The sequence below is a fragment of the Notamacropus eugenii genome, chromosome 7 (genome assembly GCF_028372415.1).
Source record: "Notamacropus eugenii isolate mMacEug1 chromosome 7, mMacEug1.pri_v2, whole genome shotgun sequence".
Taxonomy (NCBI): Eukaryota; Metazoa; Chordata; class Mammalia; order Diprotodontia; family Macropodidae; genus Notamacropus; species Notamacropus eugenii.
This window is the reverse complement of record NC_092878.1, coordinates 153,000,606-153,019,470: the sequence shown is the minus strand read 5'-3', so window position 1 is coordinate 153,019,470 and position 18,865 is coordinate 153,000,606. Positions and strand designations below refer to the sequence as shown.

Sequence of the window (18,865 nt, the reverse complement as noted above, 5' to 3'; positions counted from 1 at the left end):
GCTCAAAAGTCAGAAAACATAAAGACAATACAACAGCAAAAATCAAGGGTACAAAAAAGATGGTATAGAAGTGCTATGTAATTAGTCATGTTCTGTTAGTGTTTCAGAGAAATGGGCAACTGACTATTTTTTTATGTGATCAGAAAAAGTAATGGCATTTCTTTCAATAATGTCAAGGTAACCTAAACCAAATTAATTTATTGGCAAAAGTCAATGGCTCTCAAAAAACAGTACTTATTGTCAAGAGTGAAAAAACACATCACACAGAGGACAGACACAGGATCATATTTATTGGCTAGTTATTTCTTGTTTGACTACAAATTAATATCTCATCAATAATTATGATAATCTCTGAAACAAAAAACCAGAAGTCAGGAAACAAATGATAAGATGGAATTCTTCTTCTTCTTCTTCTTCTTCTTCTTCTCTTCCTTCTCTTCCTTCTCTTCCTTCTTGATTATTGGATCTTCCTTATTGAGTCCTCAGTAATCTATAAGCCAGTGACAGCAAGATGTCATTATTAGTAAAAGGAGAGCAAAATGCGAAATCATTTCATTTTTTCAACGTATACACATGTGGCAAATCTGGATATGAGAGGCCCTGGGTATCTTTTTTCTCTTCACAGACTTTCTGTTCCAAATGGAACAGAAAATCTTAGGAAACTGTGATGTGCCTACAAAGGAAGACAATGTAGAAGAATGGAGAAGTGTAACGCAAGATAACCTAAGGAGCAAAAGATTGGTAATGAAATGGACTGACCAAGACAAGCACAGGCAAGAGTCAATTGAGAATTTGGGAGCATCTTTATTAGTCTGCAGCTGTCCACAAAGGTGGCAACCCTGAACAAAGGTGTGTGTGCCTTTTAAGCATCTTAGCACCTCCCGGTACAGCTTTGTGGTTCCAATAGCACACATTTTTCACAGAACAGTTTTGACAGGGGATCCTAGGTACTGCTAGGCAAGGGGGGCACAACAGAGAGGGGGGCCCAGGCAGCTGCTAGGCAAAGGGGTACAACAGAAAGTGTAGCCACTAACAGTAAGTGGCTACTAGGCCCAACCCTGCCTAGAACCTCAACAGACATTTCTCAACCCAGGGGCTCTGGGGGGGAGGGGAAATAATGTCTACTTCAGGTAATGGCTAGGTATACAAAAGCAAGCAAAAGGAAAGACAGTTCCTGCTTTCAAAGTGCTTACATTCTAATGGGAGAAGATAACACATAAAAGAAAGATGGAAAGATGGGAGGAGAGGGAAGTATCCATTTGAACACATGATGGAGAAATTTGGACAGTCAGAAGAGGAACCAAGAGAGGAAGCTAGGAAAGCTGACCTGGGCATTTTCTCAAAATGCAGCCTTTAGGATAAACTTCCTAATGGATGAAGAGGGCTGCAATGATAGAGGGATGCTCCAGGGAGAGTAGGTCGAAGGACTGAGGAATCTTTTATGGTAATTAGGCTACACAATGAAGAGATGTTTCAATGTGCAAAAAGCCACAGGCATTGAGGAAATTTACAGAGTGAGAAGGCAGTAAAGACATGGTAGTAAAGTATAAAGAATAATTGCTTCTAGAGAGGAACATCTTTACCAATTTTGTCTTATAAGAAATATGGTAGAACCATCTGCATATGGAAATAACATCAGTTTTGAACTAGAGATTTGGGTTTGAATTGGAATGCTGCTAATTGTTAGTTGGGGGAACCTCTTTGAGTTTCCTCATCTGTAACATGAAGAGGTTAGATTTTGGTGGTCCTTCTGGTCTCTTCTATCTCCATAGCTATGATCAACATCATAGAGGAAAAAAATCTAAGAAGTCAGCCTCATATGAGATAATACATATGTGTAAAATGCTTCACAAACCTTGAAGTACTATATTATTATTATTATTATTAATAACAATAATTCCATAAAGGGAAGCAGATGCTGTCATTTTTAAAATGAAAATAGTTGTATTCTTACTAGTTTTTAAAAATGATTACTTTGTGGAATTGATATTACTAAATAATGACTGACAGTGCTGATCGTAAGTGTGCTTTCACTCATCTCCAAAGTTACTCAAATGCCTTAGCCTGAAGTAGAACAGGGATGATAGAGTTTTTTAAAGTAGCATAGATTTGGACTCCATGAACTAGATATACAAGGTCCTTCCACTGAGGGCCCTCTGGGCCATGTGGTATGGGACTTAGATTCAGACCTGGGTTTGAATTTCAGTTCAGTTACTTAGTGTGTGATGCTGGGAAAGTTGATGATTTTTTTTCTTCCTTAATATATTTTCTTCCCCCTCACCAATTTTTTAGACATATCTATTCAAAGTTTTAAGTCCAAAATTCTATTCCTCCCCCCTCTCTGAGATGGTAAGCATCAGATATAGCTTATACATATGCAGTTATATAAAACATTTCCATATTGGTCATTTTGTACAAAAAGATTCAAAAGGAAAAAAATGAAAGAACAAAATTGAAAAATATCATGCTATGGTCTCAATATCAGTTCCTTCTCTGGAGGTGGATAGTATTCTTCAGAAAGCTGGTGATTCTTCCTCTATAAAATGGGGGTGGTGGGAGGTGGTCAGGAAACTGAAGGTCAGAGAGAAGTGACTTACCCACAGTCATGCAGCTAGTTAACAGAGAATGAGATTTCCAAGAAAGGCCTCTGATTCTAAGATGCAGTACTACCTTTGCTCCTATCATCCTAAAAGAGGGACTCAGTCACTCTGCCTAACAGTCTTTAGAAACTAGTTGAATTATACAAAATTCTTTAATATGCTTCCCCCCACACCATTTTATCACAGTCTACTTAGGTTATAGAGTTGAAAGTTTATTCATCTATTGGCGGGGGAAGGACTGATTGAAAGTGGAGTTTAATCACCTATGGCTGTTAAGTTTAAGAAGCTCTCATCCACATCATAAGAATGTTAAGTGGTTACCAATAAATCAGACAAGGAGGAAACAGACCTTCAAGAGAAAGAATATTCCCTGGGTTAACCTTCTCTGTAAATGACAGCCCCTCTTGGCCATCCACACCCACTGGAACTCCAGAGATATGGAAAGAATAACATTGCCCAAGAAGGTCCTATGGCAGGTATATAAGACATTACCTTCCCATCTATCAAGCATGTTTAAGATCTCCCATTTGATATGACTTACTTTCATTGTTTTCTTTGAAAAGAGCATTCATCTCAGAAGAATTGGAACTCACAAAAATCTTACTTACCTCCTACTGGTTCAGTGAAACCACAAGTAGTAGCTTGTTTAATAATGGTTGAGTAATTGTGGAATATAGCTTCCCCCTTGCATTCACAGAAATCATGAAGCCCTGCTTTAACTAGAGCTGAAGGTGCAACAAAGCTACCGTTGCACATTTTGTTCAGAGCGATATTAAAAGAACTTGCTAAAAAGTGGAATCTTGTGCAGATCAGAAAGGAAATATGCATTTGTTAAATGCCTACTAAATGCCAGACATTGTGCCAGACTCTTTCCAAATCTTATCTCATTTAATCCTCACAATAACCTGGGGAGATAGGCACAATATTATCTCCTTTTTACAGTTGAAGAAACTGAGGCAGAGGTTGTGACCTGCCTAGGGTCACACAGCTCATAAATGTCTGAGATCAGCTCTGAACTCTAAACTCTATCCATCCAGGTGCCTTAGGCAGTTACTGTACCTCAGCTTCCATAACTTCAAAATGAGGGCAATGGAGAAGATAACACGCTTAGTCCAACCTAGCTTGGCATCCTATCAGTCTGAAACAAAAATGTGCAGAGACAGCAAGGAAATAAAAGAAATGTTTAGGGTGAACCAAGGATGAGAGTCTCTTTTCAGGTCAGTGCTTCAGTACTGGAGCTGAATTGGTTGTGCCTATGTATTAGGCAGGTTGCCAATCCCGGGAATTGCTTATGTACTCTTTGGAGCTGCTTACATGCTCTTTCTTTGTTGACTAGACCTGAAGCTTTAGAAAATGACTGTGCTTTCATTTACTGTCCATACAGCATAAATCCCGTTTTGTGGATGGCCAAAGAGTGTCACTATCTGCTGCAAACTCTCCAGGGAGAGTTCAAAGGTTTGGTCCAACACCTGGTATGCTGGAAGCCAGAGGGGAGCCTGACTTCACCCATCATAAGTGGATGCCACTTGGGTTCCCTTTGCTCCTTGACCATCATGTGGGAGAAGGATGGACAGGAGAGACCATGTGCCTTAACACACACCAAAGCACATGGACATTCCAGAGAGTGGGATACACTCTCTTCCCTTCTCCATCATGACCACTTGGTGAACAAGTTAAATTTGACCTTCTCTTGAGTTTTTGCCTCTCACCATGTTGCTGATCTTGCCCTGCCAAGCTTAGCCTTTGATCACTCCCACCACCTGCTGCTATCACTCCTTCACATATACTGCTGAATCAAGTTGTATTGATTTTAGTCCACTACAGATGGATGTTACAGAACCTCAGCTGGTTGCTGTTTATAACAAGTTTATCATTGTTCACTTCGTTAATTAACTCACCATCCCAATAACTATAGCAGCATTCCCAAAACTTTTCATTCCTCCTCAAATTTCCCATACCTCCTCTTTCCCTACCTTCTCAACTGAAAATCTTGCTTTATATTTTACCAAGAAAAAGTAGACCATATGCTGAGAACTCTCCTTTCTCCCTTCCTCTCCATCTCATATCACTCTCATGCTTTCTAAAATTATCTTCCCTTTCACCTCCGTCTCACCTAGTGAAGTAAAAAGGCAGCCTGTGTATATACACAGGTGAATGATCCCATTCTGCTGCATCGTCTTCTCCAACAGATTGCCCTCCCATCATTCCCATTATTTCACTTATCTTCTATTTCTTTCTGTCTACTGTCTCCTTCCTTGTCTACTGCCTATAAAAATGCCCATGTCACTGCCATCCTTAAAAACCCTCCCTTGATCTATCTATTCCTGCTATCATAGTATATTTCTCCTTCCCTTTATGATGTAACTCCTTGAGAAAACCATTTTCACTGGATCTCTACTTCCTTTCCTCTGACACTTTTCTTAAAGTATGTATTCTGTACTCTACTATTCTGTAGTCTGGCTTCTGACCTCATCATTCAAATATAATTGCCCTCTCTAAATTTACTGACAATTTCTTAGTCACTAAATTTAATGATCTTTTCCCAATCCTCCTTCTCCTTAATGTCTCTGCAGCCTTTGACCCTTGATCACTCTGTCTTCCTTGATTTTCTTTTCTTCAGTTAGGTTTTACTAACACTACCTCTCTTGGTTCTTTCCTACCTATCTAACCTCAGTCTCTTTTTCTGGATCTTCATCCAAGTCAAATCTGCTAACCCTGGTTGCCCCAGGGTTCTATCTGGGTCCTCTTCTCTTCTCCCTCTATATTAGTTTATTTGGAGATTGTATCAGCTCCTATGGATTCAATTATCATTTCTCTGCTGATGTTCTTATGTCTATTATCCAGCATTGGCCTCTCTGTTGACTTCTAATATCATTTCTCCAACTACCTTCCAGACATTTCAGACTGAATATCCTACAGCCATTTTACATGCAAGATTTCCAAAACTGTACTTATCATATCTCCTAAACCCTACTTTCTTGGTAACTATTAATAACTTCCTTTCCCCCCAGGGCACTACCATCTTCTCAGTCTCCCAGGCTTGCCACCTAGATGTAATCCCCACCTGCTCATTCTCTCTTATCTCTCATATCTAACTACTTGCCAAATCCTGTTAATTTTTCTTTTGAACATCTTTGGATATGTCCCTCTAATGTCTTCTGAAAATGAAGTATGGATCCTTATAACTTCACACCTGAAATGTTGCAGTATTCTTCTGGTTGATCTTTTTGCCTCAAGTCTCTCTCTATTCTAATCTATCTTCTGTTTAGCTATCAAAATAACCTTTCTAAAGTGCGTGTCTGATCATGCTACCCTCCCCCATCCCATTCAATGAACTCCAATTCCTCTGTATCACTTCCAGAATCACGTTTCTCCTCCCACTTCCATGTTCTGATATCTTACATTACTGTGATACAATGATACTTTTTTTTTTTGCTGTTCCTTTTTCAGGACACTCCACTTCCAGAATCCAGGAATTATCACTGGCTGTCCCCCACGCATGACACATAAAAAGTCAAAAGTAAATATAACAAAATTATTAAGAAATGTGGGAATCAAATGAAGAGATGTAACAGGACATCCCCAAACCTACCTCTCTGTAGAGGAGGGAGGTCTATAAGTGTAATACATTACAAATGTTTTAGGATTTTTTTAAAATATATCTATCAGTTGAGTTGCCTTTTCCCCCCTTGTTCTCTTTCTCTCCCTTTTCTTCTCCAAAAAATACTATTTCTTGTGTGGAATGGCTACCTGTGGGGGGAAGGGCAACATTTGACGCATTGGATACTATGGTGATATAAGAAAATATCAATAAAATCTTGGAACAGTCAGTGGGCATTCAATAAGTATCTGGGCCTTGGAGTGACAAAGACAAATGCCTTTCAGAATCTTACAGCACACCTAAAGAAGACATGTACATGTGGAGATAGATATGAAACAGATATGAGATAATTTTGGGGAAAGCAATAGCAGTTGGGGCAAATGAAGAAAGGCTTAATGTAGAACATGCTAGGGATTCCAAGAGGTTGGGGATAGCTTGTCAAAGGCATGCAAGTGGGACATATATGAGGAAGAGTAAGAAGGCCAGTTTGGGTGAATCACAGAAGGCAGGAAGGACAGTCATGTGTAATAAGGCCAGGAAAGTAGGTTGGGACTAGGTTGTGAAGGGCTATAAACATCAAACAGAGGACTTTATATTTGATCTCAAAGGGAAAAAGGAGTCATTGAACTTTCTTGATTAGGGGAGTGACAGAGTCATGCCTATACTAGAGGCATCCATAGGCAAGATGTGATAGAGAGGTTCAGACTTGAAAAAGGACAAGCATTTAGGCTTTTGTAATTGTCTAGGCAAGAGGTGAAGAAGGTCTGAATAAGTGAGGTGGTTGTAGGATTGGAGGTAACAGCTTATCTAAGAGACTAGAAATGATAAAATTTGGCAATTCATCCAATAGAGTGAGGAGTCAAGGATGTGAGGAGTGAGGAGTCAAGGATGACACCAAGGTTGTGAAATTGACTGGAAAGATGATGGCATCACCAATGAAAATAAGGAAGTTCAGAAGGGTGAAGTTTGAATGGGTGTGGGGGGGAAGATATTGACTTCTGTTTTAGACATGTTGAGTTTGAGATGCCAGTGGCATATCCTGTTTGAAATGTCCACATGATACAGGATTGAATCTCAAATGAGAGACTAGAACTGGATAGCACATATCTAGTTATACAACAGGGAGTTCTCAATAATTCAATCTATGGGAACTAATAAGGTCAACAAAAGAAAGTATAGGAAGAAGAGAAAAGAAAGCTCAAGATAGAGCTTTGGGGAACATTCTCACTTATTTGAACTAATATGACATATCATCCATCAAAGGATATTGAGAAGCAGCAGACAGAGAAATAGAAGGAGAACCAAGAAAGAAAAGTGTCACAAAACCTCCCAAAATTCAAAAACTATTGAGAAGATGTTCATTAGTGCTACTAGGAAGAGTGTAATAAATGGTTACTCATTAATTCACTGACTAGTGGTAAAATGGAGAAAAGAGATCAAGAAAGATGAGGACTGAGGAAAAAAAGGCCATGAACTTTGTAAACGAAGTCACTGAGAGATCTCTGTTCTTGCTGAAACTGTAGTTTAGAAATGGACCTTAAATCTCATAGAGCCATAAGGCAAAAGAAGGAAAGGACATTAGAGATTATCTTGGGATACTCATTTTACAAAGGAAAATGCTAAGACCCACAGTTAGTTTTAGAGGAGATATCCTTTCATATAGGTTGCTGAAGTTAAGAGGGAAGAGGGTTGAGGGGGGAAATAGGGTGGAGGGGCAAAATGGGAAGCGAAACAAGCATGTTGACCTTTCTGTAGCAATTGTTATTGGTGGTTTCTAGACTCAGAACAAGTAGTTAAGCAAGGAAAGGGCTCTCTTGGTCATTCCAGGCACACATGGGACCCAAGTTCATCCATCTCTACCCATTACCATCATAGGTAAATCTAAACCACTTGGGGAGGTCAAACTTTGAGGGAAAGAAAAGTCTTTGCGATAAATGGATTCAACACTTCTCAAGTGTTAAGTGAGACACTAGGTGCTAGGTATTAAGGATCCAAAGACAAAAATGGGGGATGTTTAGTCCAAGCAAATGTGCCCAGAAAGGCATGACCCTTCAACAAGGCCTCCCTCCTTTGTCTTGCCATGCCCAAAGTTCTGTCAAAGTCCAGAGTCCCTGGAGAGGGCATAGGGATGGAAGGAGAGACAAAGCTGAGAAGCAGTAGAAAATTCATGCGGAGAAAAGCATTTCTCCTTATCCAAGACAGCTCAGTCATCAGTATATGTAGGGGTCTGGGATGCTTGAAGTGTTTCCTCTTTCCCCTCACATGGGCCAGTATACTTTCAAATAAATTCTTCTGTCCAAACCCAGGATAGGGAATTTTGGGAAAATTGGAGAAATCTGGGAAAGGAATCAGTGGTGGGATAAGGCAGGAGAGTCTCCAGGAAAAGTATGGAACTTGAGAAGCAGAGATCATATCTCTTCCCAAATCTTGCCCTTCCCCTGTAGAAGGAGCCCCCTTTCCCTTTTGCAGTCTGATGGGGCAAGGAGAGGAATTTAGGTCCCGTTCTAAGCCATGACTGTTATTATTACCTGGGTTTAAGTGAAGACTACTGGGAAGGGGTCAGGTGTCAGATAATGGTTATTGCTTGCTTCCCATCAGGAAAGATATTGGGTCTTACCTACCATTACCCTACAAATCCAAGATCAAGTTCTTTCCTAGTGCTCCTCCTATCCCTAACATCCATCTACAACTCTGCCCTTTCCTCAACCCCACGCTTGTTTTCTATTTAAAGGAGTATGATAGCTAGTCAGGAGACAGTATAAATCTCCCACTCTAAGGCAAAAGTCCTGATCTCCTGACCTACTTATGGCTCTGATGGTCAATGAAATTTCAGTGTCTGACATAGAAGTTCCTCCTGCAACTCCAAATATGTCACCAATTCCCAAAGACTCCAATGAACTTCTTTGATTGGAGAAAAGACTTAAAATGAAATTATTCCTATGAGATACATAAATGCCTTAATTTCAGAGTGGAGTATAAATCAGAAGTGTCAGTCACTTCAGCTCCCACTGAGTGGCTTGAAGCAGATTAAAATGTAATTGGGGTATATTTAACAAAACAAATGCATAAAAAAACTAGTAGAACATAGATGATAAGTCAATATGCACCTGAAGAGATTCTTAGATGTGGTTTGGTGGAACTTTTCTATTTGAATTTGACAGTATTGAAATAAATGATTCATAAAATCTTTCCCTGATAGCAGATTTAATGGAGGGAGAAGGGAGAGAGGGAACACAGGAACTCTGGGAATCTGAATGAAGGGAAGAAAATTGAAGAAAAGAGGCTGGGGGCACAGGAGGGGCAGGGAAGACAAGCTTCCCAACCTTACATTTGTTCTAAGACCTAGTCCTGGTACTTAACTGTTGGGGTTTTAATTTTGGTTTCATAGAGTCCCTATCAGAGCCAAAGACCCTCATGTGCTGAAGCTTAGTCATTGACTCACCTTAGAAGGTGACTTCTAAGGTGAAATGGATTTGGTCCTTACCCCAAACTCCTGGTTCCTTCACTATACATTCTTTGACCAGGATGCAAAGGAATCAGAATTTTCAAATACAATTCTCGTAGATCTGAGATCAGCATTCACAGGATCATAGACTGTGACCTGGAAGGGACTTGGAAGGTGATCCAGGTAGAGCAGCCCGAAGAGGTAAAGTCATTGAGGCCCAAGGTCACACATAGTGGAGTGAGTCAGGTCTTCTGACTTTCAACTACGTGTCATTCTCAGAGCATTGCTTTCATTCCAATTCCAATAAACCTAATCATTTTGCTGCAGAAAAGCATAAGAAACAGTTTTGCCTACAGCATAGTCTCAGAAATCAGAGAAGTTAAGCAAAAGACACTTTTGAGGATACTGCTGATGACAGTAAATAAAAAAAATTGCACAGTCACTCACCTCCATTACATCACGATAACAGCTTACACATATGTAGACTGCTTACAGAACAGTTTCCTTAGGAAAGTTCTATAAAGTAAACAGTACCCAGGGGTATATACTGGATCCAGGCTGACTCAGCTCAGAGATGATGGTTCAATTTTCAGGGTAAGCACTGATGGTAGGAAATCAGTAAATGCTACAGATTAGGTCTTGACTTATTGTTTCATTGATTGTTTATACTTAACGAAAGTGATGGAGAAACTGCTAGTAAAAATGATCAAACTTAAAAGTATGTCCAATGTATTTTCTTTTCTTCTGGAAAGCTAGTGGTTAAACATTACCAGTACCCTCCTGGTTATATCAGTATTATATCCCTATTTTATAAGTAAGGAAACTGAGTCTTACTGTTAGTGTCAGAGTGATCTCTTAACCCTAGGTCTTCTGAGTCTAGAACTCCTTATACCACACTGTATTAGTTCTATGTTTTTTTTTTCCTTACCAGGATGTAAGAAAAAAAATTTAAAGCTATTCCTAAAAATATTGATAAATAATGTGCTGAATTGACCTATAGGAGACATTCCTGGTGGTAGGGTCTAAGAACTCCAGTGGAGTTTTCCCAAGACTCCAAGGACATGGTGATTCATTATTTGGGTCTTTTGAGGATAATATACTTCCTAAATGCCTCCTTCCATTGGCAAACACAATACTGAAAGGAATGAGCTTTTTAGTATGATTTGGTGATCCTAAATGATCCCTCTGTCATCCACTTGCTCAATAAGAGGATCGAGGAGATGCAGTGCTACAGCAGTTGAAAGAGGTGATAGCTTCCAGCTCCAATCCTTCAGGTGGCTTTATGGAAAGGAAAGGAAGGGTATGTCCTTTCTCTCTGGTAGCATGCCTTTGCCAGCATGATAACTAGCACAGGGGGCCTCAACTAGGCACGCTTTCAGCCCATGGCTGCCTTTGGCCTCTTTGTTCTTCTTTATTCCTGATATTATACAAATAAGTACCTATCCAGAGATGAACATGTTCAGGATTGGAAGAAGCCTTCCATTTTTGTTTAGAAGTTCCAGAGGTCCTAGATATCATTGGGTTGAAGCTGAATGGAAATGGGGGTAGGGTTGGGCAGAGTCAACAGAATAGAAGCATTTAAAAAACCTTCCTTTTTAGTTTCTCTAGAAACACTAATAAATAGTATTTCTTTACCCTAAAACTCTATCCAGATTTTTCTTTCCTTTACAAAAATGAGAAGAAAAAGAAGTAAAGACCTTCATTTAAAATAGAATAAAGGTGATGTCTAAGCTTAACTCTTCCAAAGATAGGGTTGTCACTTTCAAGGTTATGATGCTGATCACAGAAAAGAATTTTTAAGGTATAGTAGTTGAGGAAGAAAGTGAGCAGTAACTATTCTGGAATGTTACAGTATTTTGATCTATTATAATTTCCTTGTTTGAGATTCCTATAAATGATACCTTATATTGGGAGTAGAGAGTCATGTTAGAAGGCATGGAAAGACAATGTGAGTTTGGACATCTCTCTGTCCAAATTGGAAATGACTTGGATATGGATTAATGTTAAATTCCATAAAATTATTTCTGACAAAAGAAGCCTAAATTGTAGAGTATGTTACACACACACACACACACACACACACACAAACACACACACACACACAGGATGTCTATCAGAGCACAGGGTGAGCTGAATATGAAGGGAGAATACCTAAAAAAATAAAATTTACTGTTGAATGGAATGTACTAGGAGTAAGAGAAAGGGAGATGTAGAAGGTTGCAAATCATTCCACATAAAAGAGGGAAGAAAGAACTTCTACAATGGAGGGGAAGAGGAAAGAGATGAAAGGAATTAATTGAGTCATATTCTCATGGGGTTTGGCTTAAGAAGGGAATAACACACACTAAATTTGATATGGAAATCTATTTTACCCTGCAGGAAGTCAAGGGGAAGAGGATACGAGAGAGAATATAATAGAAGGGACAGAAAATTGGGAAAAGGGATAACAAAAGGAAATGTTATTGTGGGAAGACAGGTCAAGGGAGAGAATGGAAAAAATGAAGGACTGGATAAAACAGAGGGAAATGTGGTTAGTCTTTTACAACATAAATATTATGGAAGTGCTTTACATTGTTATGTATGTATGACATATTGAATTGCTTGTTTTCTCAATGAGGGTAGGTGGGGAGGAAGGGAGAAACTGTGGAACTCAAAGCTTTAAGAATGAATGGTAAAAAGTTGTTTTTTCATGCAAGTGGAAATTAACCTAGACAGGCAATGGAGTATAGAAATCTATTCTGCCCTACAGGAAAATAGAGTGGAAGGGGAATGGAAGAAAGGTGAGTAATAGAAAGGAGGACAGACTGGAGGAAGGAATGGATGGGGTGCATGCTATCCTGGGGTGGGGGTGGGGAGAAATGGAGAGAAAATTTTGAATTCAAACTCTTTTTTTTAAATCTCTGAATATTTTATATGAATGAATAAAACAAAATTAAAGACAATCCCTGCCCTCAAGGAGCTTACATTATATTGGGGTAGACAACACACAAAGGAGAATAGTGGTCATGGAAGGAAAGGGAACAAGTATTTATTAAGCACCTACTATGTGTACCATGCTGAGTGTTTTCCCAATGTGACATCATTTGAGGAGATAAGGTTAATGACTGGGCATGCCTGACATGGGAACAATGCAATAATGGCAGAGTTGAGATGATCATGGTTGACTGAACCAGGACAGGGAGAGCAAATAGAGAAGAAAAGGATGGCCATGGAGTCAGGCATGGCTGGAGCTGTTCTTGAAATACTGGTCTGGGAGAAACCATCACCAATAAGGAGAGTATTCCCCCAGGGCAGAAAGGCACCCAGCTAGGAGGCAAAGATTCCCTCTCCCTCTCTCAAGCAGAATAGAAAAAAGTTCTAGTTCATTTTGCCTGTTTTATCCCTAGCACCTGCCACAGTGCCCAACACATAGCAAGTATCTAATAAATGCATACTGATTGACTTATTGAAAGCCAGGATTTCTGTCTATGGATCCTATATATTTTCTTTTCTTTTTTTAAAAAATTATTTGTTTATTTATTTTAAGTTTTTAACATTCATTTCCACCAAATTTGAGTTCCAAACTTTCTTCCCATCTCTCCCTGCCCTCCCAAAATTCTGTGCATTTTGATTGCCCCTTCCACCAATGTGCCCTCCCTTCTGACATCCCTCTCTTCCCTTAACCCCATCTTCTTTCCTGTCCTGTAGGGCAAGATAAATTTCTATACCACATTACCTATATTTCTTATTTCCCAGTTGTATGCAAAAACAATTCTCAACATTTGTTCCTAAAACTTTGAGTTCCAACCTCTCTTCCTTCCTCCCTCCCCACCCATCCCCACTGAGAAGGCAAGCAATCAGTATAGGCTATATATGTGTAAGCTTGCAAATGACTTCCATAATAGTCTAATTTCTCTCCATTCTATCTTGCTCCCCATTTCTTCTCTTCTCTCTTTTGACCTTGTTCCTCCCCAAGAGTGTTTACTTCTAATGTTTCCCCCCTCTCATTTGCCCTCCCTTCCATCATCCCCTCCATCCTGCTTATCCCCTTCTCCCCTACTTTCCGTAGTGTAAGATAGATTTTCATACCAAATTGAGTGTGCATGTTATTCCTTCCTTGAGCCAAAAGTGATGAGAGTAAGCTTCACTTTTTCCCTTTCACTTCCTCCATTTTCTGCTCCATTGGAAAAGCTTTTTCTTGCCTCTTCTATGAGAGATAATTTGCCACATTCCATTTCTCCCTTTCACCTCCCAATATATTCCTCTCTCACCCTTTAATTTTATTTTTTTAGATATGATCCCTTCCTATTCAACTCACTTCAGCTTTCTGTCTCTCTCTTTCTCTTTTTCTCTCTCACTCAGGGCTGAGATTCAGATCAGTTGCTCAATTCCCCATGGGTTTTAAGCTGAGGGTTTAACAATGGAAATTGGCTGCTGCATTCCCTGGGCCACCTTGGCTTCTGCCTGCTACTGCTGCTGTTGCTGCTGTTGCCACCACTGCCTGGGGCTGGGGCTAGGGGAAGACCCTGCTTCCTTGTCATAGAGGTGGAAAAACCCTCTCACTGACCTTTGAAGTGTCTTTGGTGCTTGTGTGTTGAGAGATCTGTGAACCTCTGCTGCTGCTGGGGATTCTACCCTGAGGCCTGTTCTGCAAGGCTGGGTTCCTCTCTGCGTCTGGTGAGACAGAACTTTCCTGTCAGCCTTCCAGGTCACCCTGGGCTGGAAATCTTCTGTACTCTGTTGTTCTATGGCTTCTGCTGCTCTAGAATTTGTTGAGAGTCTTTCTTTACAGGTATTTTATGGGCTGCGGAGGAAGAGCTAGAGTATGTGTGTCTTTCTGCTCTGCCATCTTGGCTCCACACTTTTGAATTCATATTCTTATAAAAGTGAATGTTAAGAACTGAAAATAAATAAATTATATATTAACAAAAGAAAAGGAAAACAAAATAATAAAAAAAGAAATGCTAGCTAACTGACTGACTCCAGAATGGCCACCAAACAATGAAGCAGATAGTGAAAATAATCTTGATTTAAAAGAATTGGAGGAGATGGGCATACTTAAATAGTAATTTCAAAAAAATACCTTCCAATTTGATGATATGAGTGAAATAGAAAAACTATATCAAAACAAGTAAGTTAAAACAACACTCATATTGGCTGTAACCACAATGAACAATTTTATTCTCCCCATAATATTTGACAGAGTCTCAGGATTTTACACAATAGCAGGTTTGTGTTCGAGCTAGTTCAAAGCAACTCATGAGAGGATTGTTAAATTTTGAAAGTGTTAATAACGAAGATTAGACTTTAAAGTGTATTGCATGCACTTTTCCCTTCAGAGGCCATGGTTGTTTAACATTTACCAGCATACCCCTGTATTGACCTATAAACATTTTCTTGAGCTTGTTCTGTAACGAAGGTCCAGGAAATGAAGTCATTATCAGATTGGAGGTCTGATTACTGGAAGCTAATAATATTAATATATTATTATTAATATAATAATAATGGTAATGATAGCAACTGACATTTACATTGTGCTTTGAGATTTGCAAAGTACTTTATACCATTCTCTCATTTGAGCCTCACAATACCCCTGTCCAACAGTCTGAAGTAGCCATTACTCCAGTAAGACAAATGAAATTAGGAAAGGTGGTGATATTTAGGGATATTTCCAAGGATACGCATCAGATACCACATTATTAGAAATGATTTGAGAAAATGATTATAATTTTCTGGAAATACACTGAAAGAGTATATCATTTTTATCCAGAAAACACAATAGAAAGCTTGAACACCTTATCTCCCAATGAAAGACAATGACAAATAAACATGTGGAATGGAATCGGAAAATTAAAGTCTAACAGAAATTCTTGATAGTCTTAATGAGCAAGTGGTAGTAAAAGCCAAAATGCTATGGATGTATAAAGAGTTAAAATGGTACAAAGAACAAGAACAACCTGATGTCTCTCAAAACCTACAGTGTTGAAACCTGGGGAACAAAAGCATTAGAGGAGAGAGAAAAATTCCTAAGAAGGGAGTCAACAATAAAATTGGAAGAAATTGAACGCAAAAAAAAAAAAAACCAAACTAAAAAACGAAACCATTAAGTGGGATCCAACATGAAAATAGAAGTTTCTGTCATGGCAATTTAATGAATGGCAGAGCAGTTCCATCAAAGAAAGGGATAAATTACAGCTTCTCTGCAAAAGTCGAAAGAAGCAGGGCTAGACAAGATCCAACTCAAGCACTGAGCATGAATTACTAACTAAGCAATTTATTTTTTACCAAATTTCTCTCTGAATCAATTTTTATTTTGTCTTTCTTTTTTTGAGGGGTTAATAATCACTTTAATCCAATACATGTATCAATCTTTTAACCAAGCACATGTATTATTATCCTACTACAGGGGAGTCAGCACCCTGAAATTCAAAGAAAATACAGAGACATCAAAAAGTCAACACACATGGCTTCCTTTGCCTGAATTCAACAGACAGCTGCACCCCAACTATCTGATGATAGTTACCAGAGAGGGAAGCATGACATCTGGGTTCTCAAAGCCAGGGAGCTCCTTAGAGGCTTCCCAGAGCCCTCATCTGGCCAAACACTGTTAGAAAAACCAAGCCCCTTATTTTGTCTTTCTTAATCCAGAGAATGATATGTTTATTACTAAAAGATGAAAATACCAGTAAATTATCCATATATAGGCCATTTGCTTGCTTATGCACATCATACAAAGCATTCAAAGCTTGTAATAATAAAAAAATTGAAAGATAATTACAATCAGGGGTGGACTGGCAAATGTTTAACAATTGACTTAAAAGAAATGTTCACATGACACACTTTTAAGTTTAATCTACATCATTAACATTTTCTTCATCACTTTAAGTCTAGAAATCAACAAAATGATAAATCTGAACATGATTTGAAGCTGATTTTTGTCACGTAAATACTCACACTGAAAATTTCACATTAGCTATAGCAAGCTAGATCAGACCAGTGGTAGCACACTTCTCTTGACTAGAAAACAACATATTAGCCTAACAATAAAAAAGTGTGATGAAAAGTCCAAGGGGTATAAAAAGTAACTTAACAATTCCATGACTGTTGAACAAATTATTTCAAAATTCCTTAATTTTTATAATACCTTCACCATCATGAAATCTTTCACTCCATTCTGCACTCATTGCTCATTTATCTGCTGAAAATATATAAAACATATTCAAGTAAAAATGAATACTAGCATATCTGGAAAATTGCTGTCTTTTAAACCATGTAACTAGAACAAAAATTTCAACAACAATTGATATAAACTATTTCAACTTCCAGAAAAACAGTTTAAGCTCATTATGTTTCTTATTATCCCTAAATTAATTGTTATCACTCCTAAATAGAAGTAAAGTTGACTGTCTAATCAAATAAACATTAAAATCAAAGCATGACATTAACCATTTGATGAATGTGGATTACACTAAGTTAAATGGTTCCATTGAAAATCATATTAAACAATTGCATCAATTAATGGAAAATTTCTCCATCAATATTAAACTATCATTTGTAAAATTCTTGAAGTGCGCTAGAGAAGAATAGACACCAAGACCTTGAGCTTGAATCTGGAGGTTAAATGGAGCCTATGGATGAAAGTAAGGTTTAAAATTCTTTGGTCTTCTGTAGGCAAGACATGTTAACAGTAAGAGAGAAAGCTGAGGCTATGCATGTCAAGGGACTAATTAGCATCCTGAAGTCAAAATTGGATGGGAAAAACATTCAGAGGGAGCCAAGATGGCGGAGTAGAAAGACACACATACACAGGGTCTCCCCCCACAGCCCATAAAATACCTGTAGAGAGGGACTCTCAACAAATTCTGGAGCAGCAGAAGTGGAGAACAACAGAGTGGAGGAGATTTGCAGCCCACGGTGACCTGAAAGGCCCACGGGAAAGGTCAGTTGCACTGGACGCGGAGCTGAGTGCGCAGACCAACCCAGCCTTGGCTGTGTGACTTAGCGCAGCATGAATCTGAAAGGAGATTCCACCTTGAGGGCGGAATCTTCAGTCGCAGAAGTGGGTCCTCAGATCCCTCAGCCCACAGGCACTAAAGGTGAGTGACGGGACATTATCAGCTGGCCAGGAAGGGAGAAGGGCCTTCCCATAGCTTCAGCAGCAGGCAGCTACCGCAAAGGCTGCACAGCAGCCAGTAAAGACTGCTCCATTGAAGCATAAAAACCTCTGGGGGCATTGAAGAGCTGAGTCTTACCTCAGCCCTTAGTAGATGCCCTGAGGCAGCTGGTCTTTGTCTCCCACTGAATGGCGGCCCTGCCCCCACAGCTTAACTGAATCCCACCCCCCTAGTGCTAGCTTGGTGGAACCAGAGGCCAGGTGCCTGTGGAGAGGAACCTCTGCTAAGATTCTGGGCACAAAAATCCTTCCCTGCACCTAGACCAGTACAGGCTTGATTGTGCCACCTTGGAGGAACTGATACCTTACAGGTCCCCAGAGTATACCCTACTCTTGACAAAGGACCCAAAAGTCAAGTAACTGGTTGGGAAAAATGCCCAAAAAAGGGAAAAAAAATAAGACCATAGAAGGTTACTTTCTTGGTGAACAGATATCTCCTCCCATCCTTTCAGATGAGGAAGAATAATTCTTACCATCAGGGAAAGACATAAAAGTCAAGGCTTCTATATCCCAAACATCCAAAATAAATATTCAGTGGGCTCAGGCCATGGAAGAGCTCAAAAAGGATTTTGAAAATCAAATAAGAGAGGTGGAGGAAAAACTGGGAAGAGAAATGAGAGAGATGAAAAAAAAGCATGAAAAGCAGGTCAACACCTTGCTAAAGGAGACCCAAAAAGATGCTGAAGAAAATAAAACCTTGAAATATAGGCTAACTCAATTGGCAAAAGAGGTTCAAAAAGCCAATGAGGAGAAGAATGCTTTCAAAAGCAGAATTAGCCAAATGGAAAAGGAGGTTCAAAAGTTCACTGAAGAAAATAGTTCTTTAAAAATTAGAATGGAACAGATGGAGGCTAATGACTTTATGAGAAACCAAGAAATCGCAAAACAAAACCAAAAGAATGAAAAAATGGAAGATAATGTGAAATGTCTCATTAGAAAAACAACTGACCTGGAAAATAAATACAGGAGAGACAATTTAAAAATTATGGGACTACCTGAAAGTCATGATCAAAAAAAGAGCCTAGCCATAATCTTTCATGAAATTATCAAGGAAAACTGCCCTAATA

General features: G+C 39.1%; 1 long non-coding RNA gene across 2 annotated transcripts in view; it reads right to left on the bottom strand.

Annotated features, from left to right (window-relative positions):
* Window positions 1-269: 269 nt before the first annotated feature.
* Window positions 270-18,865, bottom strand: part of LOC140514204 (uncharacterized) — a 97,182-nt gene continuing 78,586 nt past the window's right edge. Inside the window, exons 1-3 of one of the 2 annotated variants that reach the window (XR_011970470.1) lie at window positions 14,193-18,630; window positions 10,094-10,247; window positions 270-490 (exon numbers count right to left, since the gene is read on the bottom strand). This is a non-coding gene — a long non-coding RNA (uncharacterized lncRNA). Of the gene's footprint in view, window positions 491-10,093; window positions 10,248-14,192; window positions 18,631-18,865 lie in introns of those variants that run through there. The other variant, XR_011970471.1, reaches the window with a different exon arrangement.